Raw genomic sequence first — 17651 nt, forward strand, 5'->3', positions numbered from 1 at the left:
ATAGTAATGTACTATTATTAACTTTATTTGAACAGGTATCTGTATGAAGGGTATTTTTGGGACTAACCTCTTGACTTTTTTCAGATTTTTCCGTTAAGTAGTTTCTGAGAATGAGTCCGTTAAAGAAATTATCACTTTCAACCCCCCGCACTACCCACCTTTCCAACTAATATCAAAACTAAGACCGGCTTCGAAAAGTACTAATCGAGACTCCACATGACTAAAATTGATGGAAAAAAATTTACTCCCTCCTTTTGCATGTATAGGGATCCCCCCCCCCTCTCAAATTCGACGTAAAAGGATGTACGCACTATATGCGTGAGCGTTCACAGTTCCTACCTAGTTTGGTGTCAATCGCTACAACAGTCTCCGAGAAAAATACGTGTGATGGACAGACAGGCAGTAAACCGATTTTAATAAGGTTTTGTGTTTAAACAATTCAGAAAAGAATGACCAATGTGGTAGATTAGCGCTAAATATTCTAGTTTACATAAAGCTTTTTGGCACCAAATTTTAAAAGTGCCGCTATTTTGTTTTTTGCACGAACATTTTTGGTTCTAAATCATTCTATGGAAAATTTCATAATGCATAGAACCTCTATTTTTTGAGACGTTCCATTGACCCAAAATCACTGACACCGTTGATTTTTTATGTTTTATTAAAAAAAAACTGTAGCAGATAAAAAATAGCCTGGAAAATTGCAAATATTACTTTTTAAAATACTTTAAGATTACAATAACATACACGCAAAATTTCATCACGATATTTATATTTTTTTCTTAAAAGATTAAGCATTTGAAAAATTTGAGCTGGTAACGTCCCCAGCATATTCTATGACCAAACCAGGTTAGAGAAATTAAAATATATACAGTAGGTGCTTAAATCAGAAATTAATACAACTCGATCTCATGAATACATTGTGGAAGAATCTATCACATTTGAATCCTCATTCACTCATCAATTTTGTGCTGACATAGTTTCCGGACTTCCAATTTTATTGCTCTACAAAATATTCTACTACGATGTTTACCACAAATAGCGGTAACTCTGATAACAATCGAGTGCAAAAGTTATCTGAAGGCCGTGGGAGTGTTTATGTACTACCATTTTTAGCGCACATTACGAACATATACACATGTGACCTTAGCCGAACCATATGAAAACTGGGTGTCGTACCATACCCATGTGTACATTTGAGCGCACGTTAAAAAGTAGAAAATAAACACACCACAATAATTTAAATAATATTGAATGCAGAATTAGTTAGTTGTCGATTAAATAAACTAGACTCCCTGTCTGCCTCTTCACCGAAGGTTTTTGTTATTGAACTGTCGACAAATGGCTAGACAGCTAGTTCTTTTCAATTTTCACAATGCCAGTTTAGCGAGATCGTATTATGGAAAAGATACTATTCGTATCCAACTGACTGCCCTCTACCTTGCGGTTATCAATACTAGCGGCAAATATTATACTGGAATGTTACGTACCAGAAATATTTATAACAAGTAAAAGCATTTTTTTGCTTATGGGATTTATGGCATGTCTACAAATATGAAATGGTGAGGGTAATGTAAATATTTTGAGTTGACGCCAATATCTTACAAATGCTACTGATGTTTTGAAATATGAGTTCGGCATGACGTAAATTCTGTAAAAACAATTTTATGCTCAGTTTGTTATTTGATACGGATCGAAAAACGCTGATATTTCCTCAAAAGTAGGACTGGTTATAAGTTTCGCAGTAATGAGTGATTAGAACATGATTCTACGGCCTCCCTGAAACTGAACTAAATGATACACTTGGGAATTTCAAGAAACAGACGTACTTAGCACAAACATTAGGAATATATGTTGATTAGACTGTAAAGTAAATATAGCAATATTTGAGTCGGACAAATCTTTACTGTAGACTCCATACACATGTGTATATCGGAGTGGGGTGGCATTGAATCCCATTCTACAATTTCCATAGAAAACTATGTACTCACAGTAGCATTTTGCGTGCTGAATAAAGCGTTTTATCTCAGTACTTACGTATCAACAAATTCACAATGCGTCATAATTTATTATTCTACTTCAATCGAAGGCGACTTACATATGTTTTGAACATTCAACAACGTGTTTGCTTTCCTGGTAAATTCGCTGTCCCATTTTGAATGGGGTGTTCTGTGCGAAAATATAATATTACTAAGTTATTCAAGTCCTCGGTAGTATAGTGGTCAGTATCCCCGCCTGTCACGCGGGAGACCGGGGTTCGATTCCCCGCCGGGGAGGACTCTTTTTGATACTGTTATGAAAGACGAAATCTTATTAAAACGTCTAAGCATATCACGTTCGTTATAAGTAATTCGTTCGGGGGCGAATAAAACTATTGGCGCTAAATTTACTGAGAATGTGAGAACTTAAATAATAAAAAACAATAATTTTGTGATAAGATACTTCAAGCAATTTTTCCCGAATATGCATATTTAAGAAAAGCGGATTGTTGCATAAGTAATAATTAGGTTTGGCACTGATTAAGAAAAGGGAGGGGGGCGAGAAGGAGGAATTGAAGAGTGTATTAGCATAAACAGTGTAGCATCGCTCTCACGATCTTGTCAATCTGAAAATCTGGGAAAGGAAAAAAAAATGTTTTTTATTAAAGGCATTATTACATATTGGCCTATACAGGGTTTCGGGAGCCAGTTAGTTCCTACTAGAACTGATTCTCGAAATACTATCTAATTAGGAACTAGCAAACATTTAGCAAAGAAGGACCCATGTATAGTATTCTCGATCTCAACATTCACTCAACTAATGTTCTCCTCTCTTCCTACATAGGCACGTGAACTAGGTATGAATACATGAATAAGTCGACAAGTCGATAACCTAAAACTTAAGGGGCTCATCCCGTGACGAACGAAATTCTTTGAAATTTTCACGACTTTTTCAGAACATATTTCTACGATTCGCAAACTAGGATAGCTGCAATTCATTCAGTAGTTTTTTTTATTCGTTGAAAAAGCCATGAAAAACAATTCAAATTCACAAAAAAAAGTTTAACACGACACCAAAAATTTAGCTTTTAATATTCTTTTAATAATCCTAGTTTGCGGACTGTAGTTAAGTCTCTACGTTAGAATGCGGTTTACTTTTTTCCTTAAGATGAGCGCAGCGCCCTCAAGCGTTCAATAATAAACTATGCAGTCGGACTGGAAAAATTACTATGCACGCTATTAGTAAATCTATGGTAAAAAATTCGTATTTGTATCTTTATCCAGTTCTTCACAACAAAATTCTAAAAAAAAAGCCAAAAAAAACGGCCTTCACACGGAATGACCCCTTTAAGGGGAATGGAAGTAATGGTGTAAAATGAATTCCACGGAATGTTGGTCAAACACAAGTGTTTCTCTCTGGTTTTGAATTAATCAATTCTTTTCCTAAATCATATAATTATATCACTTACCTGAGGCAGAAAAAAACTTAGAAATCTTAGACAGTGTAGATTAAAGTGGAAATCAATTCATTAACGATACAGACTGTTGATCAAAAGAAAATGCAGACAGAGCAGTATCGAAAGAAGCTTAAACCTTATCGCCCTTGGACTTTGCCTCAAAAAGTGTGACTGTATTTATGATTGATGCCCTAAAGCAATCAATGATTTTCGTCAATTGTGGGATTTTGATGAAATCAGACCTACCAACGTTTTTTATACCGGTCAACGACCATTCGGAAATTTTAAAAATAATAGGGCCATTCAATTTTGGGGGAGATTGCGAATCCTGAATTTAGGAATATGTACATTTAACCGGTTAAATTTTTAAAGCAGATCAGACTGGGAAGAGAGTAGCAAAAGCAACATCGAACAAGTGGGGAAATCAGAAACTAGACGTTTCAGATATGAAAGATTTTGCCCCATTAGTACCTAATGTATAGATATATATTAGATGAGAATATCCACGCTAACTATGTTATAGCCTATATTGCTGCAGCATGATTCATGATTCTAGGATGAACTTAAGGGAGGTTTTGCAGTTAATTACAAACAAGTCGGGAAACCGGAAACTGGGCGCTTCAGGTAAGAAAGGTTTTGTTTGCTTCTTCTGTGAATATATTTGAGTGTAGAATTATCCCATGTGTATGTAGCCCGTTATGTATATGCATTTAGCATGTCAGACTATTCACTTTAGTGTGATATTGATATTTAATTACAGTAAATTTACACGGTAAAGTCAACTTTGAGCTACTGTAACTTTGTTAGGACTAGTACGATTTTGATTAAACGTGGGGATAACATACTACTCCAAACTTTTATAACTCTGCGATAAACTTAAGGGGGGTTTTTCCTCAATTTCCCCAGAAATATGGTAATATACTATTATTAACTTGATTTGAGCAGCCGACCCCGCTTGTGACCGGGAAAAAGGCTGAAGAAAAAGAAGAAGAAGATTAACCTAATTTGAGCAGATATCAATATGGAGAAGTATTTTGAGGCCTGCGTACCATATAGAGGCAGCATCATGATTTTTCGATCGGGTGGTTTCTGAGAATGGGTCTGTTAAAGAAATCACTTTCCACCCCTACCACTCCCTGCCTTTCTAACAAATCTCAAAACTAAGACCGCCTTCGAAAAGCACTAATCGAGACCTTACATGTGATACCCAACATGACTATATTTGGTGAAAAATGTTTGCTTTCTCTTCCTCCTCTCCCTGGTGGGTCTCCCTGTGCTTTGGTTGCTCCGGGTGGGACGCAAGTGTCATGTTTTTCCTTGGATGTCAGTTCGGTTTTGACCGCTTTACTATTTCAGGTGCTTCAGGCCATCAAGGTGACTTTCAGGATGGGTGAGGCGAAGGTTGCTATCATTACAGACTCTCTTCATATTTGTAAATTACTTAAACCAACTGTGCCATCGCATCACCCTACATGCCCCTTGCCTCTAGCCCCCTTTTTAAGTCTTTATAAGTTGTATGGTGCCCGGCGAAAGCAGGATATCCATTAAATGAACTCGCCCATGTAGAGGCCCGTAAGGCTCTAGGCTCCTGTCCCACAAGTTTGGTCAAACCCTCCCCTGTAGATGTTCTGAAGGCAATTCAGGAAAACTCCCTATAGAGAGTGGTAGTGGCGATATCACCTTTCAAAGGACCATTTTTCTCTAACATTCATGCTGCTTTACCCATAATTCAACCGGAGGCTACGCGTACAGCTTCCGAAGAAGAATTACTGAATCGTCTTCAGACCAATCACACATTCACTATCGGACAAAATAAAGTGCAAACATATCCATTCCAAAGCCAGTACTGTTTTTATGAATGATAACTTACCAATACACCTCTGTTAAATTTTAATTATAAAATGGGGATTGCCCTAAAACAAAATTTGGAATATTAAATTTCAAATTGTGCACTTCCTAGTATAATATTAAGTAGGCTAAAACTGGGACAAACTCCGAGTTGCACAATCGCATTCAGACAAAATAAGGTGGAAAACGTGCATTTGTCAAGAGCACATTGTTGCTAAAAAATTTTAAAAGGGATTAGATATAAAGATAATATCACATTTATTGGATTAAGCTCCATAAAATTCCACCCATTCGGGATCTAGTAGGTTTTCGCGTTGAAACCGTTGTTAAAGGAAGCGAAAGATTTGTTAAGTAAATGATCGTGCTGGTGGCCAAGGATATAAAGAATTGCAAGCGAAATATAGAATTTCAATTTCTAGAACAAGAAAAATATAAATTACATAGAAATACCGAAAGTGTTAAGAAATTGAGTGCCCGAAAGTGGGAGATTACTGCAGTGGATGACCGAACAATTTTGATAGAAGCTAAAAAAGTTCAAAAAACTCCGCACAAAAAAAAAAAAAAAAAATGTATTAACATGCCCCAATCGTTTTGGCATAGAATAATTTGGCTGGATGAATCAAAATTTGAGTTAAAAAATTCAAAAAAACGTAATCGAATTTGGTGTGAGCCTTACCAGAGATTTCAAACCAAGAATATTACAGCCACGGTTAAACATGGCGGCGGTTTCCTAATGGTATGAGGATGCTTCTTTGCCGCAGGGGTGGCTCGGCTAGCGAAAATTAATTCAAAAATGACTGGAGCGCATTCGGTAATTATTTTAAAAGAAAACCTCGCGAAAGGTGCAGATGACTTGTTCTTGGGTGATTATATTTTCAACCAGATAATGATCCCAAGCACACGAGTAAAATTGCAAAACAGTTTTTTTTTATCGAAAGCGGTATTGAACAATCAGAGTGGCCGGCTCAATCGCCATACTTGAATCCGATTGAGCATCTGGGGACCATTCTAGATAAAAGAATTCCATTAGAGGCTCGTGTAAATCTGGACTCCTTCTGGAGAAGCAGTGGATAAAAATACCCAGAAATACCTTAAAAAAATTAGTTAGCAGTTTTCCAAAAAGACTAGCAGAGGTGATAAAAAATAAGGGAACACACACGAGATATTAAATATTAGGTTTTTTGATACTTTTTATGTTATTATTAATATTCTGTTAAGGGAAATTCGCACCGCGTCCTTGAAGAACTATTGTGTCCCTTTTACTGATTATAGTGTCCTTTTTATGTTATTCGAGGTAATTACTGAACTTATTTCTTATTTTGCATTTTGTTTTGTCCACCTTGAAATTCAGGGTCCACACCCTTTATTTTTTTTTTTTTACAAAACTTTGAAGTTTGAAAAATATAGTTTTTGTTAATTATATACTGTTATGAAAATGCTTTCATTTTTGAGTTGAGTTTGCCTAGCGAGAATACTTCTTGCTTGGCTTTGCACTTTATTTTGTCCGATAGTGTATAACAAAGTTTTCCTCAAAAGGTTTGGAAACATAGATTCGGTCAAATGTAACACTTGCATGGACATAGAAACTGAAATGAACACATCATCTTCGAGTGTAAGTGATATGCTCAGTTTCGGGTTAAGTGTGGATGGTATAATAAGTTTTTTAACCTTCAACAAATCTTTTTGAGTAAGATCTTTGCATGATTGATGACATTTTATATTTCTTTAAGGGGGCTTGGGTCAGATTATAATACATATAGCTTCAATTTCTTCGCGGTACGGCATTTCCTTCCATCTCCGTTCTTTTTTCTTGCATTGATCTATCATTACCCCTCGACGCTCCAATGGTTCACAATGGTTAGTATAGTTGTGGAGTAGTACCTGATCCAGACGGTGTCAGATACCTTTAAAGTCGAAGACCTGCGACTAAAAGCTTACAAACGGGCTTACTCCGCGAGAGATGGAAGAGAATAATAGAGTGGAAAGATCGAAAAACCTACTTCGCCTACACGGCAAAAGTTATTATCATCTAATTACCCGATTCCAGGAATAAGACGTCTACCTCCATTTAAGTAATAACTGAATTTCACCAAATCGATTCGATGATTACAGAATGCGAGATAGTAATCTGTGTTTCTCCCTATAGACTAATAAATCTTCTTTCTAGTTTTTTCAAGTATCGCAAGCTTCGAATGAAGGCTCGGGACCATCATATAGGAACAGGAATTGTATATTATTTTTACGTTAAGTTGATCTACAAACAGGAGCGTGACAAGCTCAGCATTAGCCGTTGTAAAGCAATTCTTAGATCATACGCCAATTTACAAACTACAAGGGATATTATATACATCATTTATTTCAAAAGGAGTGGTTTAAAGCGAGCCAAGTGAAAGTCAACGAAACTGAAATTTGCCAAATTACCAATACACTCAAGTGAGAAGCGTGCCGTGCCAATACAATGAACGGAATTGCTGTCCCCTAGGTCAACGATGTCAGAAACTCCAGGAAGCAAAAAGTCAAATAATTACAATTAAATCTAGAAGTGAAACTTACATTGTTTCCTTCGCAAAAGCTCTGAACTGCGTCTAGTCTGCCAACTGTCACTACATGGAGGATCTCACTAAGATGTCTTCTGTACCAATCTTATAAAATTTATTTTACAGTGGAGGCCCCCAAAAAATATACATTTTGCCCCCGTTAGCATTAAATGTGGAGGAAATTATGATGTCACACGCATGTAGTGAATAACATAATTTTATATTAAACTTAACAGGAGCTCCCCAAACATGCAAAAAAAGCGTATAAATTGTTCTGCAAATGTGCTGGTTGATGACTTTATTACTTAGTACTTTCTGAAACCGATTTTATTCTTATATCAGTTACGGGAAAGGCAAATGAGAGGTAAAAAGGCAAGATTTAATGCTAAGAGATCACCACCCAACAATCGTGCTTCTATATCAAATCTAGGCCTCAAAATAATCCTATCCCGATATTTATTCAAATAGAGTTAATAATAGTATATTACTATATTTTGGAAACTCATTAGAAAACTCCTTCACTTCATTCTGAGTACAAATTAGTACAAATTATAATAGAGGACGCGATACTAGAAAGTTTGGTAAAAATCCTATTATTATAAACGATGTTACAATACGTCACATTTGTATGTGTGTACAATTTACTGCACCCTAAGATATTGTATAATATCAGTATCACATACAAGTAAACATATGATATATAAGACTAAATGTCCATACACGGCTGAAGCATTCTCGACAGATTTAAACTACTATCACTCTACAAGCTCGTTCACACCAATGAAGAAAATTAATTCCGAACCTGCAAAATTCTCATAACCACAAAAGATTTCATGCCTGAACTGGTTTGCTTAGAATTCAATCTTTAGAGAGAAACCAGGGGTAAATATTTATGAAGGAATATGTGAATATCCCAAAGACGGAAGAGGAGCATTAAAGTGAAATAAATTAAATGAATAACCTTTCAATTTTTCCAATTTGTGCAAATAATTTTCGGACAACAAAATATATGGGGGGCCATATTTTCAACTAATATTTCTCCATAAAAATGGGAAATTGGAAGAAATGAAAACCCAGTTCAAGTTTGCTTGAAATCACCCAAAGAACCTTATTCTGTTATTCAAAGCCAATGATCTTTTTCAAGTTGATTGATTTGAGTGGGAGGTAATAACCTCATATCATATGAAAGTAAATAGATAATAAATTACGAAGTAATTACGACTGAAAAAAGATTTCTAAAAAATACATAACACAATGTCTCCGCACAATCCGATAAGGCCAGGTTGTGTTCTTGTTGTATTTCATTTATTTGCCAGCGGCTGCATTACTTCTATTCAAATCCAAACCATTAATTCGAAATGCATTCGCACATAACATTGGAGCCCAGAGAGGGGAATATAAAATGCAAATGGAAACAGGTGAATGAAACGAAGTTGCAATGTGCACTTATTTGTGAAATAAACAAAGGCATAAAGTGTAAATAAGAAAAAACAATATGCAGGTATGCCGGTAATGCTTTTCAGAATAGCAAGCACTCATTTTCTGATATTTATAATCAGAACTCGGTGATGTTGCCGGGTCTACTTAAAAGTCAATTAGAGAGCATTGTTGCTGGCGGTTGAAATGATGTAATCAATGAACTGTTTGATGATTAGATGATGAGAAGCTTTTATTATAGATTATTCTGGATTTAAGAGGCAGAATATGTCCTCGGTAGTATAGTGGTCAGTATCCCCGCCTGTCACGCGGGAGACCGGGGTTCGATTCCCCGCCGGGGAGGCTATATTTTTTCCGGATTGTCCATAAGACCCTGAACCTATTGTTCCAACTCAATGCGACATACGTACTATATATGTTGCACTTACATTTTTGTTAATAGTAGATAAGTAGACAGTATGATTCATGACCATAAAATTAGTTTCACACTTACTGCGCTATCGGCCTACATACTTTCTGAGCTAGTTCATTTGATTTTTTTATCTAGTGTTCATACTTTGAATGTTGAAATTATCGACACAATTGAAGTTCCGTATTATATCCGTGATTTCGTTAATAGATACTGCCATGAAATGACGTCAGTTTGTCTCAATCGATCTGGCCCGACACTATGCCAAACGAAGAACTACGAAACAAGTGCCAGTAAACGTTTTGATTAGAAGATGGAACTGGCAGTGAATAGGTCATATTTTGAGATGGGGCGATAACTCCATTGCATGACATAGCTAGCGGCAAGTGCGTTGCCCTAAAAATACATCGGTCAAAACAGTAGAATTTTCGGACAGATCTGGGGAGAGCCGAGGCACATTTCAGAGAACTAGCAGTGATGGTACTATGCCTTATTTAGGGGGTATTGATAACCATATTAGATTCTCCCAACACATGGTTAATACTTCTATTAATATTTTTGTCATTCTCCTCGTGTCGTCCATGCTGAGAACTACATAATGAAATTTCTTCACGCGTTACCGTAACCTGGATGAAGTTCCACAACTGGTGTTCTTTGTGGTCGACGTATCAGCGAACGTCTCAAATCTAAAATGTATCGCAATGACGTCCGTCTGTCTCTATGGTTCTGAGTGTTGGTCGACTATACAAGACAATGAACGGCATCTTGCGGTAATGGAGATGAAGATGTTGTTTGGACTAGTGGCGTGATACGTTTTGATCACATCCGAAATGAGGATATCCGTGATCGATATGGAGTTGCACCGATCGTGGAAAAATTGCGATGAAGGCGTTTTCGATGGTATGATCACGCAATTCGCGCTAACGAGAATTTATTTGTCAAGATTGAGCTGAACATCGGAGCCGATGGTAAGCGACCAAAAGGCCTGCTGAAACAACGCTGGCTTGATACGCTGGACGGGGAGTTATAAGCCTCGCGATTACATCCAGATCAGGCATGTGATAAAATAAAATGGTGAAACCGATTACAAGCCGACCCCGCTTGTGAACGGGACAAAGGCTGAAGAAAAAAAAGAAGAAGAAGAAGCCATGAGTGCATGACAGTTCCGTGTGGACATAGTTGAAAATTGCATTGCTCTCGACTAGCGATTTCAATACATAATTTGATGGAAAGCACTGTATTGATAATAGTGAACTTCATACGCTGCACCATCGGGTTTAATATTATTAGCAAATGTGAAAAACTTAACCTACAACAGATACCGAAAAGAGCTGGGGAGAAGTAGATTCTTCTTGAATGGAATTTTAATATTTAACTCGAATGTCAATTATTCTCGTTAATTATGACGTCAACATCTTATTTGTATGATTTAGGTTGCGGTAAATTCGCCCGAAATTGATAAGTTTGAGCGGCTATAGCTTTGACACTAACTGTCGGATTTGCATGAAATTTGGTCTGCGTATGCAGGATACAGTCCTCTATGTAAAGTTTAGTACCTCTATGATGCACTGAAAGGGGGGTTCACAGTCAATTTCTAAAAGTTGGTAATATACTATTACTAAGTTTATTTGGGCAGATATCGAAATGGAACATATTTTGAGGTCTACATTTCATCTAAGCGCAGCACCCTGATTTTTTTCGGATTTTTGGATTGGGTAGTTTCAGAAAATGAGTCCTGTCTCATTTTAAGTATGTACATTTTCTCTCTTTTATCACGCACTTTACAATTCACGTCAAAACTAATATCAGTTGCGGAAAGCACTAATCAAGACCTTTCATTTCATGACCCACACGACTATAATTCCCGCTTTAAACTCCACCTAAATTTATGTCACTCACTGTATGCATGAGTTTTCATAGTTCTCATATGTCCACCAAACTTCATTCGGATCGGTTTGGCGGTTTTGGAGAAAAGTGCGTATGACAGACAGACGGCGAATCGATTTTAATAAGGTTTTATTTTACACAAAACCTTAAAAAAGATCATCGTAAACTCGACAGGGAGCTTCAATAGAAACTCTCCAAATCGCTTGCTCCACCGTTGGTTCAATAAACCGCGTTCCAGTGGAAGGCGCATGATGAATTGCCAGAACTATAGTTATTATTGATAGACCAGTAGCTTATTCCAAACTACAGTCTATATATACCCTGTATATATACTTCGTGAGCAACTTACCTCCTTCATCAGTACGAAGCTAGCTTTTGAAGCGAAGTGGCTTTTGAATATGGGAGAAAGTTTGCGTGTGCGATGTCGGAACGGTGGACGCAAGCTGGTAAAGCAACCACGGAATAGCATTACAGCTTTATGGGCCGCCATCCCAATATATTGTTGCGGAAGCCACAATTAACCAGTAACGATCGCTATTTTGGAGGAGACGTAATTTGCAGAACACAGAATCTGGAAAATCGACGAAAGTGGCTTCTCAACTGTATCGATCCAACGTGTGAAAACGGTCGCACAGAAAGGGACCAAACTTGGTTTTTTTACTGGAGATGAATGTGAGACCAACGTAACCGTTCCCATCGGTGTAACTGCCGCTGGCAATACCATTCCACCTTTTTTTTGTTTTCTCGCAAAAACATGAAATCCATTTCCATGGAAAATTCACCGCCGGGATCGGTTGGATATGCAAATGAAAGCGGATTTTCTCATCAAATTCACTTCGGCCTCGAAAGACAATCCACTACTGTTGGCCCTGGGCGTCACATATTTCGATTGATGCCATCGATCTGTGCATTGATAAAGGCGTTACTGTCTTGACACTGACGCCTCATTGTAGCCACCGCATGCAACCGCTGGATGTGTCTGTTTCTGGCCCCGTCAAAAAGTCATACGCGATGTCTCAGTAATGCCGGGCGAAAGTTCGAGATACACCATGTAGCTGGAGTGATTGGTAAGGTTTTGTTTCAGAGCTGTACGGTCTTGAATATCCGAAAAGACTTCGCATCAACGGGTATTTTTCCTGTAAACTCTTACATATTTGCAGCTGATGATTTTCCTGCGACAGACATTAGCAGTGAGAATCTAATGGCCAAAAAACTCGATGAAGAGGGAGACGTGTGCAATATTTTTTTCCTAGACCACAATAAGGACATTGGTCGCACTGGAGAGGTTCCACCAATAGAGTCTGATGTTTTAAGACCATCAACTACAACAGCATCTGCATCTTCTACGTTCACTGCAGCGACCACACCCCGATCACTACGGGCAGCATTAGCTGGTTTTGACCCAGTTTGTTTGCTTCCACACCAAAAGCCAATCGTTGAAAAGTAGCATTATGACATCGTCCCAAACCGCTCTGATTTGCAAAAGCAAGCCAATGAACGGGCCAAGAAAAACTTGACACAATCGCCGCGGAAATAGGTCAAAGGTAACGCTCAGCCAGTCCTTTTCATCAGATGAAGAAGTTGGAGACTTCAGTCCGGCATGTGAACGAGTTTTATCAGGTTGTCCACAAAGTTTTCGCACAAATATTAATGTGACAATTAAAAAGCAATTAGCAGACAAACCAAAACAGCAGGTACAACATGTGATATCCCAATGGAAAGGTCAGAGTCCTAACTATAAAATGCATGGTAAATTATCCTTGAAGGATCAGTGTTGTGAAGGATATTCAAGGATAAACATGGAATTCGACAAAGTACATTTTCGTCATTGCATTTTGTACGAGTTTCAAATGGGGACGAAGGTGCCGAAGGCGATTGAAAATTTGTCGAAGGTATTCGGTGAAGGAAAGGTAAAGCGCAGGACAGTTTACGATTGGTTCGAAAAATTCTACAGCGGAGACCTGACACTTGAAGATGAACCTCGCTCAGGAAGACCCTATACGATTGACGACGATATCCTGCGCAACAAACTGGAAGCGAATCCTTTTCTTTCGACACGTGTGCTTGCAGAGGATCTCGGTGTATCAAAATCGGGAGTAGCAGTAGCCATTACGCGTCTTGGATATGTTTTGAAGAGCACAAAGTGGGTACCGCACGAACTGACTGAGCGAAATCTGAGTGAGAATTTGCTCCGCTAACCTTTTACGGAACGAAAACGACCCTTTTTTGAATCGATTGGTAACTGGCGATGAGAAATGGATTGTGTACGAAAACGTAGCGAAGAAACAAACCTACACTCATCGAGATCAACCGGGTCCATCGGTAGCAAAGCCGTCTATTCATCAGCAGAAGCGAATGCTCAGTATATGGTGGGACGTTCGTGGCCCCATACACTACGAGCTTTTGGGACCAAACGAGACCATTACCGCCGATAAGTACTGCGAGCAGCTCGACAGTTTAAACACCCAGCTACGTTCGAAACGACCAGCATTGGTCAACAGGCGAAATATTGTCTTTCATCATGATAACGCCCGGCCGCATACATCTTTAACTACTCAGCGAAAATTGAGTGAGCTTGGCTGGGAAGTTTTGAGTCATCCTGCGTATAGTCCCGACCTTGCTCCTTCTGATTACCATTTGTTCAGGTCCCTCCAACATTTTCTGGATGGTAAAAAAATGACTTCTGAAGCTGACCTCCAAAGTGCACTTCGCACGTACTTTGAGGGGAAGGGGGAAGAGTTTTATAGAGGGGGGATTTTGAAGTTGCCCGATAGATGGAGGGAAGTCGTATCTAATGGAGGCAATTATATATTATGATAGATTAAATAATTAAAGGTTTTTATAAACTTATCTGCTGAATTCTGTCTTTGATTTGTGCGAAAACTTTGTGGACAACCTGATAATAATAACGACTATTATATTATTATGTGAACGAGGTTTGCCCGAAAAAAAATGAATCGCAACAATTCAATTTACTGGAACACTTACGACATTCCATATCATCTAAAATGTGTTGACAGGCAAGGTCGCAGCACTTGTGCTCGTTGCGATTCAGATGAAGAATCGTTTTTCGTATAATTTTTTCAACGTTGGAACAACAAAAAGAAAAAAATCCAATAAAATAGGCTTTTTCTTCTGTTATATCATACTAAAGATATTTTTCACCAAAATTTGATTCCTTTCTCTTTAAGAAGTCCATATTTAACGTTAACAGCCATTTATGTAGATATCATTGCATGTATTACCTGATTTTCACCGGTGTTGCGCATCACTCCACGTTTTTCGAAAAATGAAACTTCGAACTTTCGGAAAATTTGAAGAGTTAATACAAAAATAATGATGCAGAAATTTAGTATATTCCTTCCCTTATATGATACTGTCATTTTATATTCAAAAAGTTCATTTTTGGAGACTTTCCCTGGACAACGAAAAAAAGTGTTGCACACCATCCCACTTCACGCTTCTTTATTTGACAGTCAAACAACAACCGTTGCTTTAATTATTACTTTAAGCTGGTGGAATCAGTGCAGGGACGAACTGAACAATCTGTCTAACCATTTCGCTTAAAATCCCTCTCCTCTGAGTACCCGAACACACAAATATAGAGGGAAATGAGCGGACAGACTAATTCTTGACTCAAGTACCTAAGAACATCCACCGCACACCATCAATTCCACCCCTACCAATTAAATTTCTAAAAATTTGAATTTCTTCAATATTCAATATCACCTTCAATATCTATATAGTTTCCTACCGGATATGGTAATATATTGCCGCATCGATCAATATATTGACCGTGATCGGTGACTATAGTGAAGTGAAATTCTACTAAAAATAGCAGTTTAAAAGTGAGAAAGGACGGAATTGACGAGAAGTGTCTGAGCACCCTCAAAATTCGATTAAGGGACTACAATAAAACTAAACAGTTGACGTTATTGATATCAATTTATCGAAGCGACCCAAGTAGAGCAGATAATTTCGATGAAAGTATATCAGTTTCCATTGAGCACTAAATTTTTGGAGAATTTCTTAACCCACAAAAATCGCTTCAGATTAGAATCATTTTACATCGTATATAGATCGCCCGACAGCATGAAAAGGCCGGTATCCGTGGGGTGTAAGTTGTCAATATATCACTTGACCCTGTTGATTTTCAGTTATGATTTTATTACTCCGTTTTTGGCCAGCTACATTCAGTATAAACGTATAATTGATCTAATAGCTGCAGCACAAGCTGTCCTTGAAAAATGAAGCGTGCCGACAACACACTTTCGTGCCAATAGCACTCACAAGCTTTTCTGTCCCTATCTTCGTCAAATATTTGAGTTTGTAATATCATAGAGACACATTTGTGTTGTGTTTCTATATTACAAACTCAAATATGAAATAAAAAAGTAACCTCGCAAACTACAGCACAATGTCGATACAACAGGGACTAAGAGGAAAACGTGACCTGAAAGCATATTGTAGGGAGATACAATTTAAGCTTTATTATCAATTTTCGATGACATTGTCAAGCAATCCTAGCTGCAGTCAATATGATAGCGTCTCATCTCCTGTTTTAACTTTGCAATCGTGTTCGGTTTCTTTTCGTAGATTCTACCTTTCAGATGAAAACAATGCTTGAGCAAGGGCATCGGATAACATCATAACACTGATTAACTATCACAAAGTCTGATGTTCGAAAATCACATCGAAATCTAGAAGGTAGTTTAACATAATATTTCCGTTTGTCAGTCAATATCTATTAAAATCGATTTAAAAGACTGATGTTTGCAAGGAAATTGGCAAGTTTCCCCATTACTATTAGCGAAAATCATGCACTTTTTCTAGAACTCGTACGACGCATCTGAAGGACTTCAAGGATTAGATGTTTAAGCTTTGATCACCTTCAGATTCGATAGAATACTTTTATCATAATTTTACGTAGTCATTATAATCTTGGAACACTGTAGTGTATATTAAACGAATATGCCATTGTTCCGAAGAATGCTCAAAATTTATTTTCTAAATAAAATTCCAGTTTAAAATGTGGGCCTCTGATAAGCTTTTTATGTGAAGCCCTTCAAAATTACCTTTCATTTCGTCTGAACATCATACCATATTTCGCTATTGTAGTGGCCGAACAAGTTTTGTTTAGAAGGTGCAAGTGGTTGTATTAGTTCGAGAAAGTCCTTTTCCATGGCCTCAAAAACGGCGAATCCTTAACATGTTCACAACCACCAGTAGGCTTCTTATTCCCTTGACTTTGTCAAGTTGATAAAGAAAGTTTTGTGTAAAACAAAACCTTATTAAAATCGGTTTATTATCTGTCTGTCTGCTTGTCTGTCACACGCATTTTTCTCGGAGACGATTATAGCGATTGACACTAAATTTGGAGGAAAGGTAAATTTTTTTCATCAAATATAGTCATGTGGGGTATCAGATGAAAGGTTTCGATTAGTACTTTCCGAAGCCAGTGTTATTTTTGGCATTTGTTGAAAAGGTGGGGAGTGCGGATGGTCGAAATTGATAATTTCTTTAACGGACCCATTCTCAGGTTTTGTTTTACACAAAACCTTAAAAAAGAAATAATTTGGAAGAGTTCACACGATGAATTAGGAGAGTATGAAATGCATTTTTATTTTGGTGACGAGAGGAGAAGTCGAGGGTCGGGTAGATCGGCACAGGTTAGCCATTACATTGAGAGAAAATTGAAATCTCTACAGAGGAAGAAAGGCTAGCCCGGATATTTAAGCGAAGAAGGAATTTTATTCCAAACGAGAAACTCTGAAGTAAAAATATTACTGTCAAACACAAGTTTCAATTAGACAGATTAGAAGAGACATTTTTAAGTGGTTCAAACATTGGATTTTAAAAAGATAATCGTAGAGCCGAATTATAGGTATTTCCAGTACACTCGATAGGTTGTGTTAATTATGAAGAGATATGCCCAGAGGCCCAAAGTCTACCAAAACCGACGAGAAGAAATGATAATTTTCAATCAGAAGTGCAATAATATGATGTGTTTTGCTTGACAAAAAAGCTGTATACAGGGGATTCATCCCAGCACATTGTTCGTTGTTTGTTTGTTTTATATTAGAAAAAAATCATTGCGCCC

General features: G+C 37.6%; 1 protein-coding gene and 2 non-coding genes across 3 annotated transcripts in view; 2 read left to right on the top strand and 1 right to left on the bottom strand.

Annotated features, from left to right (window-relative positions):
• The window catches only part of LOC119656790, an 88716-nt gene that overhangs the window by 44308 nt on the left and 26757 nt on the right, over positions 1-17651 (bottom strand). The gene's annotated exons all lie outside the window — the stretch shown is intronic.
• Trnad-guc lies at positions 2202-2273 on the top strand. The gene has a single exon. It is a non-coding gene; the product is annotated as a tRNA-Asp (tRNA).
• Trnad-guc lies at positions 9526-9597 on the top strand. Its single transcript has one exon. It is a non-coding gene; the product is annotated as a tRNA-Asp (tRNA).

Source organism: Hermetia illucens, chromosome 5 (assembly GCF_905115235.1).
Source record: "Hermetia illucens chromosome 5, iHerIll2.2.curated.20191125, whole genome shotgun sequence".
In the NCBI taxonomy this organism is placed as follows: Eukaryota; Metazoa; Arthropoda; class Insecta; order Diptera; family Stratiomyidae; genus Hermetia; species Hermetia illucens.